The sequence below is a fragment of the Alligator mississippiensis genome, chromosome 1 (assembly GCF_030867095.1).
Source record: "Alligator mississippiensis isolate rAllMis1 chromosome 1, rAllMis1, whole genome shotgun sequence".
In the NCBI taxonomy this organism is placed as follows: domain Eukaryota; kingdom Metazoa; phylum Chordata; order Crocodylia; family Alligatoridae; genus Alligator; species Alligator mississippiensis.
The window spans coordinates 22,887,628-22,896,780 of record NC_081824.1 but is presented as its reverse complement, the minus strand read 5'-3'; positions in this window follow the sequence as shown (position 1 = coordinate 22,896,780).

The window sequence follows — 9,153 nt, the reverse complement described above, 5'->3', positions numbered from 1 at the left end:
TCTCTGAGGTAGATGTCTACCCTCTCCGTAAGGCTGCCTGCCACTCTCTGAGGTGTTTCCCCCCCAGTGAAGCTGCCTGCCCCGCTGTCCCCTCCCTGAGGTAATTTTCCCCCACCGTCCCAGTCAAGCCCCTGCCCCTCTCTAGTGACTTCCTCCTCAGTAAAGCTGCCTGACTCTTCCCTCTCTCTGAGGTGGCTTCTCCCTGTATGAAGCTGCTGTCCCCCTTCGCCCTCAGCGAGGCTGCCCACTCTGGGCTCCCTTTATTGAGGCAGCTTTCGGCCTTCACTGAGGCGTCCTGCCCCTCTCTGAAGTTGCGCCTACTTTTCCTACACCCTGGATGCAGCATGAGTCCAGCAAATATGAGAGGTTGGGCAGGAAACCTGAGCATGTGCTGTACACTCGGGCTCTAGATAGGGACTCGTTCGCTATACTGCTTCCCTGCTGGCCTGAAAGCGGCCCGTCAATCAGAGGGAAAAACCTTCTGCCTGCTCAGATCCTCTTCTCCCAGAGAGAAATGGATCGATCGTATACGTGTATCCCTCCCTGCGGTCACCAAGCCTGAAGAAAGGAGCCCAGCCCCTCTCATTTCTTGGCAAGCGAGGGATACATCAAAGGACTTATGCAGCTCCCAGACATGAGGGGACAGAGCAGGTTGGGATTGTGCACAAAGGAGCTGCAGGTCCAGGCCCATAAATGGCAGGAAAGGAAAGCCTGGATCTGACAGCGATCTGTCTAGATGCCTTCAGAAGGTGTTCGTCACAGAGCAGTTCCTCTCAAACAGGACCTGTATTTGAAACAATACCTTTTTCACACCGTAAAGGGCTATCGGCACTGGAAACAGCGCAGCAGCGAGTGCCCATATTGCACGCGAAGGGACTATCTGCGCTGGAAACTCTCCTGCAGACAACACCTGTTCTGCGCCGAGTAATCGTGTCTGAATTGCCTCACTGCTAAGGCTTATAACACACATCCACAGCAGAAATGTTTTCTGAGCGTTTTAAAATGGGCCCAGTAAAAACAGATGCAGTTTGCCTTTACTGCATTATGGTTTAAACAGGTTTCAATCAGTTTAGTTCTACTGAACCCATTTTAAAACTGGCTGGAATATAAAAATATTCCCCTCGTCCTATGGGGCGGTTCAAAGCGACTGAAGAGTATGAGCTGAGCTCCCTTGGCCACATTTGAAAATTTCAGTTTATAAATAAGTGTAACCCTTCTGGGAGTTATGCTTATTTGTGTAGGCCCTCAGGGTGCTGCTCCAGCATTGATGTGCTACTTCAAAGTCTAACCACAGCATTTATCTTCATATGGTTAGTCATCTTAAATGCTATATTGTGACACCTTCTAACATACAATAATGAACAAAATTAAACCATACATTCCTCTCTGAATTCAAAGTTACCACGAACACTTAAATGAACAAAGCTCCTATATTAGGGAAACAGCAATTTTACATAGTATTTGTTTTAATGTACATACGTTAGCTAAGCTTTCTTTATAATTATACATTTACAAGATTGTATAACTAACGGAAAGCTGAACGAGAAAATGTTTTCTTCTCTTTGAAGATCAAACAAACTATGTGAGCAAGACTGGCGCTTGAGAGAAAACCATTCGCAGATCAGAAATGTCAGGTCCTGGAAAATGTATTTATCTTAATAAAGTAACATAAAAAATCGGAGGTTTGAGGCTGATCAGCACTCCCAGGAAGTAAAATCCCTTGACCTGGAACCCTATCATTTTAAAGCATTATTTTATGTACAATTGTTCTGTTAAACTACGGACCTAATAAAGTCATTTGGCCCCTCTGCTCAGCTCTCCCATCTGTAAAAGTAGGATAATGATACCAACCGTCTTTGTAAACTACTGTCAAACGTATTGATGAAATGTGCTATAGAAGACCCAAAGTATTATTTGTCAGGCCCCATCTATATAGTACACTTAAGGTATGATTAAGCAGTTATGTGGTCATCCAGCCACACATTCAATCAATTAATGCCATGATAAAAGGAGGAATACGCTACAAAGTTATTCCATGAAATATGGAAAACTATGAAATATTAAAAATATGGAATATTTTGCAGAATAACTTTGTAGCTGCTTCCAATCATGCTGTTGAACATGCAGCCAGGAGTCCCTGTGGCTGAGACCCCTATCAGCAAGGTCTCATGTAGCTCAATCTTTGGAAAGTTTTGCTTTATCCCCACTCTGTCGTCCTGCCAAGGCAGCTTTTGTTCTTATGTTCTTATATTCACATGATTAGTGGGGGGTTTTCCATCCAGTGTAGTCTTTCTTTAAGTATGTGCCTAAGGTCAGGTACAGACATTACACTTTTACCAGTATAAGTGATCAGAAACCAGTCTATACCCATAACAAAATAGAAGTTCAGCTCACATAGACTCGTTTAAAAATTGTGAAACCCAGTCTAAGGTTTACCCCCTCCTCCCTCCCCCACCAAAGGGTGAATGCGTGTTCTGTTCACTACCAATCTAAACTGCACCACTTACAGAAAGCCATGTAACATTTAAATCAATTCCACCTCAGGCTTTTTGAATGGCTGTACCTACCCTAAGTGCTGTTCTTGAACATGTTTTACTAAATTTGGACCATTATTAGGAGATGGATAGGTAGTCCAACTAGTGAAAAGCGTCATAGTTTTAAATTAAATTTTAAAAAAGTTTTATTTTAATTTTACCTTTTAACTAATTATTTTATTCCTTGAATGTTGATTATCTAAAATAGTAATTTTTTTCATCCCCATAAGGGTCCCCTCGGGCTCCGTGGCCCCCCCCCCCGGCACCTCAGAGACGGCCACCCAGACGGAGCCCCTGGTTCCGGGCTCCACGCAGACGGAGCCCCTGGCTCTCGGCTGCGGGGGCTGCCTGTCCCTTTTTCAGGCTCTGGGGCCTGGGAGCATGGTGACCTCCCCTTGCGGGGTCTGCTCCATTTTGGGGTCTCTGGCGTGCCAGCTGGAGGAGCTCCAGGCCACAGTCCAGAGACTGCGTGCCATCAGGGACTGCGAGCAGGAGATAGACTCCTACTGCCAGGCCCTTCTCCCCCGGGAGGCAGAGGGTAGATCACAGTCTCCCTCCATGACAAAGGAGGACTCTGGGACCTCCTGCTGTGTTCAGCCAGGGGCATGGACCAAGGTGGTCAAGGGCCCTAAGGCCTGCCGCACCAAGGCCCCTCCCCCGCCAGAACTGAGCAAGAGGTACGCACCTCTTGCTGCCCCAGCAGAGCCTGCTGAGTTGCCGGCCCCAACAGGCAACATGGGCCCAACTGCAACTCCCGCCCCTGCTCTCCCCAAGACAAAACGTAAGGTGTTTGTTGTGGGAGACTCCCTCCTGAGGGGGACTGAGGGGCCAATCTGCCACCCTGACCCTTTAGCCCGGCAAGTCTGCTGCTTCCCAGGGGCCTGCATCTGGGACATTGCGGAGAGGATCCCCAAGCTCCTCAAACCCACAGACCACTATCCCATGCTCCTTATTCATGTGGGCACCAATGACACGGCTTGGAGCACTCCCAGCCAGGTCATGAGGCGCTACAGGGATTTGGGAGCGGGGCTTAAGGGTCTGGGGGCACAGGTGGTGTTCTCGTCGATCCTCCCAGTCTCAGGCTATGGGCTGAGAAGGGACAAGAGGATCTATGTGGTCAACCAAAGACTGCGGCACTGGTGTCGTCAGGAAGGCTTTGGCTTTCATGACCACAGCCCGCTCTTTGGCGAGAAAGGCAGTGAGCTGCTGGGAAGAGATGGTCTCCACCTCTCTCCCCTAGGGAGGAGGCTCTTCTCAGCCAGACTGGCTGACGTGCTCCACCGGGCTTTAAACTAACCCCGCTGGGGGACGGGGGGACTACCGCCACTGCTGGCCCGCTGAACAATCCTTGCAAAGCCAGCGGATCACGGCACTCAAGGGAGCCCACCCCAGCCCCAGCCCTGGTAAAATCTGTGGGCAAGGAAGGAGCCCCCCAGGGGGCACTTGCCTGCCTGTACACTAATGCCAGGAGCTTGGGGAATAAGCAGGAGGAGCTCATCCTCCTGCTCAGTGCAAACAATTACGATGTCATAGGGATCATGGAGACCTGGTGGGACTCCACCCATGACTGGACCATGGGGATAGATGGCTATACCCTGTACAGGAGGGATCGTGTAGAGAAAAGGGGCGGGGGTGTAGCTTTCTATGTTAAGGAAAGCTACGCATCCCTGCAAGCCGATATTGGCGACCAGGGTGGACGGCTGGAGACCCTCTGGGTTAAAATCTGTGGGGAACATGGCACAGGGGACACAATGGTGGGAGTCTATTACAGACCTCCCACCCAAAGTCCTGAGCTAGACCAGGAATTTGCCCGGGAACTGGCTGAGGCAGCTTGCTCCAGGACCATGGTTGTCATGGGTGACTTCAATTACCCAGACATCTCGTGGGAGGATTGCTCAGCAAAATCTGAGCGGTCGCAGAGCTTCCTCTCATGCATGGATGACCTCTACCTGACTCAAGAAGTCTATGGGCCAACGAGAGGCAAAGCGCTGCTCGACCTGGTGCTGGCTACTGGGGAGGACCTAGTCGGCGACCTAGTGATCGATGGGAAGCTGGGTGACAGCGACCACGAGCTGATCACCTTCACCATCCGCCGAAAAGCTGGTAAGTCAGTCAGCAACACGGAAGTCCTCGACTTCAGGAAAGCCGACTTTGACAAGCTCAGGAGGCTTGTCAGTGAGGCCCTAAGGGACTGTGACCACGGGGAGAGGGGAGTTCAAGAAGAGTGGTTGCTCCTCAAGGAAGCGATCCTCATTGCACAAACTAAGTCTATTCCATCTCGGAGGAAAGGCAGCAAGAGGGCACAGCAGCCCCCCTGGCTCTCCAGGGACCTAGCAGACCTCCTGAGGCTAAAAAGAAAGGCCTACAAAGGATGGAGGATGGGAGTCACCTCCAAGGAGGATTATTCTGCACTGGCCCGGTCCTGTAGGGAGCAGACCAGGAAAGCCAAGGCTGCAACTGAACTCCAGCTAGCTTTGAGCATCAAGGACAATAAAAAGTCCTTTTTCAGATATGTGGGGAGCCGGAGGAAGAGCAGGGGCAACGTTGGACCCCTGCTGAACCAGATGGGGCAACTGACAACTGATGCCCAGGAAAAAGCCAACCTATTAAATAGGTACTTTGCCTCGGTCTTTCATCAGCCCCATGGGACGCCCATGCCCGCTACAGGGCCGGGAAGTCCGGGTGAGGGTGATCCCCTGCCCTCCATTAATGCTGACTTCATGAAGGAACATCTTGAGAAGCTGGATACCTTCAAGTCAGCCGGCCCTGACAATCTTCACCCCAGGGTACTCAAGGAGCTGGCAAGCATCATAGCCCAGCCTCTAGCGCGGATCTTTGAAAACTCTTGGCTCTCTGGTGTAGTGCCCGAAGACTGGAAGAAGGACAATGTGGTGCCTATCTTCAAGAAAGGGAGGAAAGTGGATCCGGCTAACTATAGGCCCATCAGCCTGACTTCTATCCCGGGGAAGATCTTAGAAAAGTTTATTAAGGAGGCCATCCTTAATGGACTGGCCGACGCCAACATCTTAAGGGATAGCCAGCACGGGTTTGTTGTGGGTAGGTCTTGCTTGACCAATCTCATTTCCTTCTACGACCAGGTGACCTATCACCTGGACAAGGGAGATGAGATTGATGTCATATATCTTAACTTCAAAAAAGCCTTCGATCTGGTGTCCCATGATCGTCTCTTGGAGAAACTGGCCAATTGTCGCCTTGGGTCCCCCACGATCCACTGGCTGGAAAATTGGCTCCGGGGTTGGACCCAGAGGGTAGTAATTGATGGAAGTCACTCATCGTGGTGTCCTGTGACCAGTGGGGTCCCCCAGTTCTCTGTCCTTGGACCCATACTGTTCAACATCTTCATTAATGATGTGGACACTGGAGTCAGAAGCGGACTGGCCAAGTTTGCCGATGACACCAAACTTTGGGGCAAAGCATCCACACCAGAAGACAGGCGGATGATCCAGGCTGACCTGGACAGGCTCAGCAAGTGGGCGGATGAGAATCTGATGGTGTTCAACACCGATAAATGCAAGGTTCTCCACCTTGGGAAGAAAAACCCGCAGCATCCTTATAGGCTCGGCAGTGCTATGTTGGTTAGCACTATGGAAGAAAGAGACTTGGGGGTCATCATTGACCACAAGATGAACATGAGCCTGCAATGCGATGCTGCGGCTAGTAAAGCAACCAAAACGCTGGCTTGCATCCATAGATGCTTCTCAAGCAAATCCCGGGATGTCATTCTCCCCTTGTACTCAGCCTTAGTGAGGCCGCAGCTGGAGTACTGCGTCCAGTTTTGGGCTCCACAATTCAAAAAGGATGTGGAGAAGCTTGAGAGAGTCCAAAGAAGAGCCACGCGCATGATCAGAGGTCAGGGAAGCAGACCCTACGATGACAGGCTGAGAGCCCTGGGGCTCTTTAGCCTGGAAAAGCGCAGGCTCAGGGGTGATCTGATGGCCACCTACAAGTTTATCAGGGGTGACCACCAGTATCTAGGGGAACGTTTGTTCACCAGAGCACCCCAAGGGATGACGAGGTCAAATGGTCACAAACTACTACAAGATCGTTTCAGGCTGGACATAAGGAAGAATTTCTTTACTGTCCGAGCCCCCAAGGTCTGGAACAGCCTGCCACCGGAGGTCGTTCAAGCGCCTTCATTGAACACCTTCAAGATGAAACTGGATGCTTATCTTGCTGGGATCCTATGACCCCAGCTGACGTCCTGCCCTTTGGGCGGGGGGCTGGACTCGATGATCTTCCGAGGTCCCTTCCAGCCCTAATGCCTATGAAGCCTATGGATATTGAATTTAACAATGGGGTAAATTCTTAATAGAGCCTATGAAATTTAATATTGTGCTGCAAAAGAGTCTATACTATGCATTGCCTTAATATTGCCCTTGGGTTACATAGCTGGGATATTATTTCCTGAATGCTACAGTAATAATATTGGAGGATAGCCATCTTCCCTATGTAATATACTTCTATATTTTTAAGTAGCTGTTATATGTACTAAGCAACTTTGAAAAATACCTGACTGTAAGCTACTCAAACAGTATAGGTATACCTTTATATTACAAGAGCATAGCTTTTTTTCTATTTTTTTTATTATCTCCGTAAGTTTTAACCAATAACACTGTAATTTAGATACATATATGTTAAATTACACCCTAATATTATTTCTATCCCATCTTTTTTGTTCTTTATAAAAGTACTTACACATAATCACAGAACATAATTTCAACAAGTGCTCAATTTAAACTTCAGACATAAAAGTTAGAAAGTTAACCACCGTGAAATATCCTGCTCTGGAAAATGCATATTAAATCAGGCATGATAATTAAAATAACTGGAGATAAACATGTTTTAATTTTTGTTGAGTAAGACAAAAGCTAAACAGTTAGAATAGCAAATACGTCAATAAGCCTGACATGAAAAATGATCTTGACAGTTTCACTGTTTCACTGCACCTGTTCAACCTTTATAATACGTTCCATAGTAGAGTGCTCTTCATAACAATATACTGATTTTTCCCCGGTTATCTTTCTCTTTCAATTCCCTAAATAAAAGAAAAGCATGAATTTGATACTTAACATTGATTCTCCTGCTAGGATGGGTAAAATCATGATGTGTTCTTGTTAGGTGAGATTGACAAGTAGTTGAGTACTTGTGCAACATGTTTCCAAGCACAGAGAAGGAAGTTTGTGGGGAGGGTTGTTTTTTTGGGGTGGAGCAGTTGGCGGGGGAGTGATATCTATATTGCACCACCTGTATAGTTGGAAAAGATCTCATGAATGACATATGTAAGTGGTGTTCAATCCTTTACCTTAAATTTTATGGTTTTCTGAGAGGCAATGACACACTAGGAACTCTAACTGAAATTTAGCTAAGTTTTTGTGGAGCTATGTCATTATAAGTTATTCTTTGATCTTCTGATTATATTTCTTTTTATTTATTCATCCAAATCATAATAGAAAAACACTTGTATCTAATAATGTTCAGTACCAGCATATTTATTTTCCACTGCTTCTATCATCTCATACAACTGAAATGTCTTTGCTTATTTTGATATATCTATAAAAAATTCTAGTTATTTATCATTGTCTCACATTTCATCAGACCTGTTCAATTCTAGATTACTTATTCCTCTGAAACACTTTTATTAAGTATTTTTCAAGCAATGTAGTGACATCTAACTGGCTATTTATGCCATCTTAAAATAGTTGCCAACACTGTAGGTACAGTTGGCAGCACTGGCTATTACTAGAGTTGTCTGATAGTCCTCATTATAAATCTCCGTAATAAACTATTTGTGATGAAATTTCCCAAGCTGAAAATCTGTTTTGGCTTAATTTTTTTTGGAAATTTTCTGCTCAAATGGTCATATTGTTTCTGAGAACTGAATTCAACACAATCACCCTGATTCTCTGCAGGTATCTCCTTATGTAATCATCGACATCATTTAAAAGTAGGTTTAAAATTCTATCATTCTAATCTTGTAACATGGCTGTGCTTATTTAGATTAAGAAAAAAATATTGATTAGAGTAGGTCAGCAGTGTCAAATATATAGCCTATGGGTAGCAGACTGACCCCACATGCCAAGCCAGTCTAGCAGGAGCTAGACCTGGCACCATAGGCACTGTTCACAGCATGGGAGATCTGTCTGGGGAGTGTACTGCATATGGCATCCACACCAGACTGATTCTGCACGCTGACTCTGGGGCTTATCTGGATCAGGCTGTGTCAGAACCAGTGAACAGGGTTGGTCCAGCACAGACATCACATGCAGCATGTGCCCCGTGTCATCTCCCCATGCCACTTGCAGCGTAACCCAGCCCCACTCTGGGGCTTGCACTACCTGCAGCTAATGGGCTGGTCCCAGCGCTGCATATGCTGCCTGTGGTACAGAGAGCCAGCACAGGGCATGTGCTGCATGCTGCAGCCTGCCAGATCAGCCCTGCTTGCTGGCTGTGGCACACACAGACAGCCTGGGATCCAATCCAGACCAGCCCCGGAGTCAGAGCTAGACGAGTTTGACACCCCTAATTAGGTAATAATTAGGTCAGGGTTAGATCAGAGTTCAGCCACTTTTTCTAGCCTAAATAAAACTTATATTTGTTC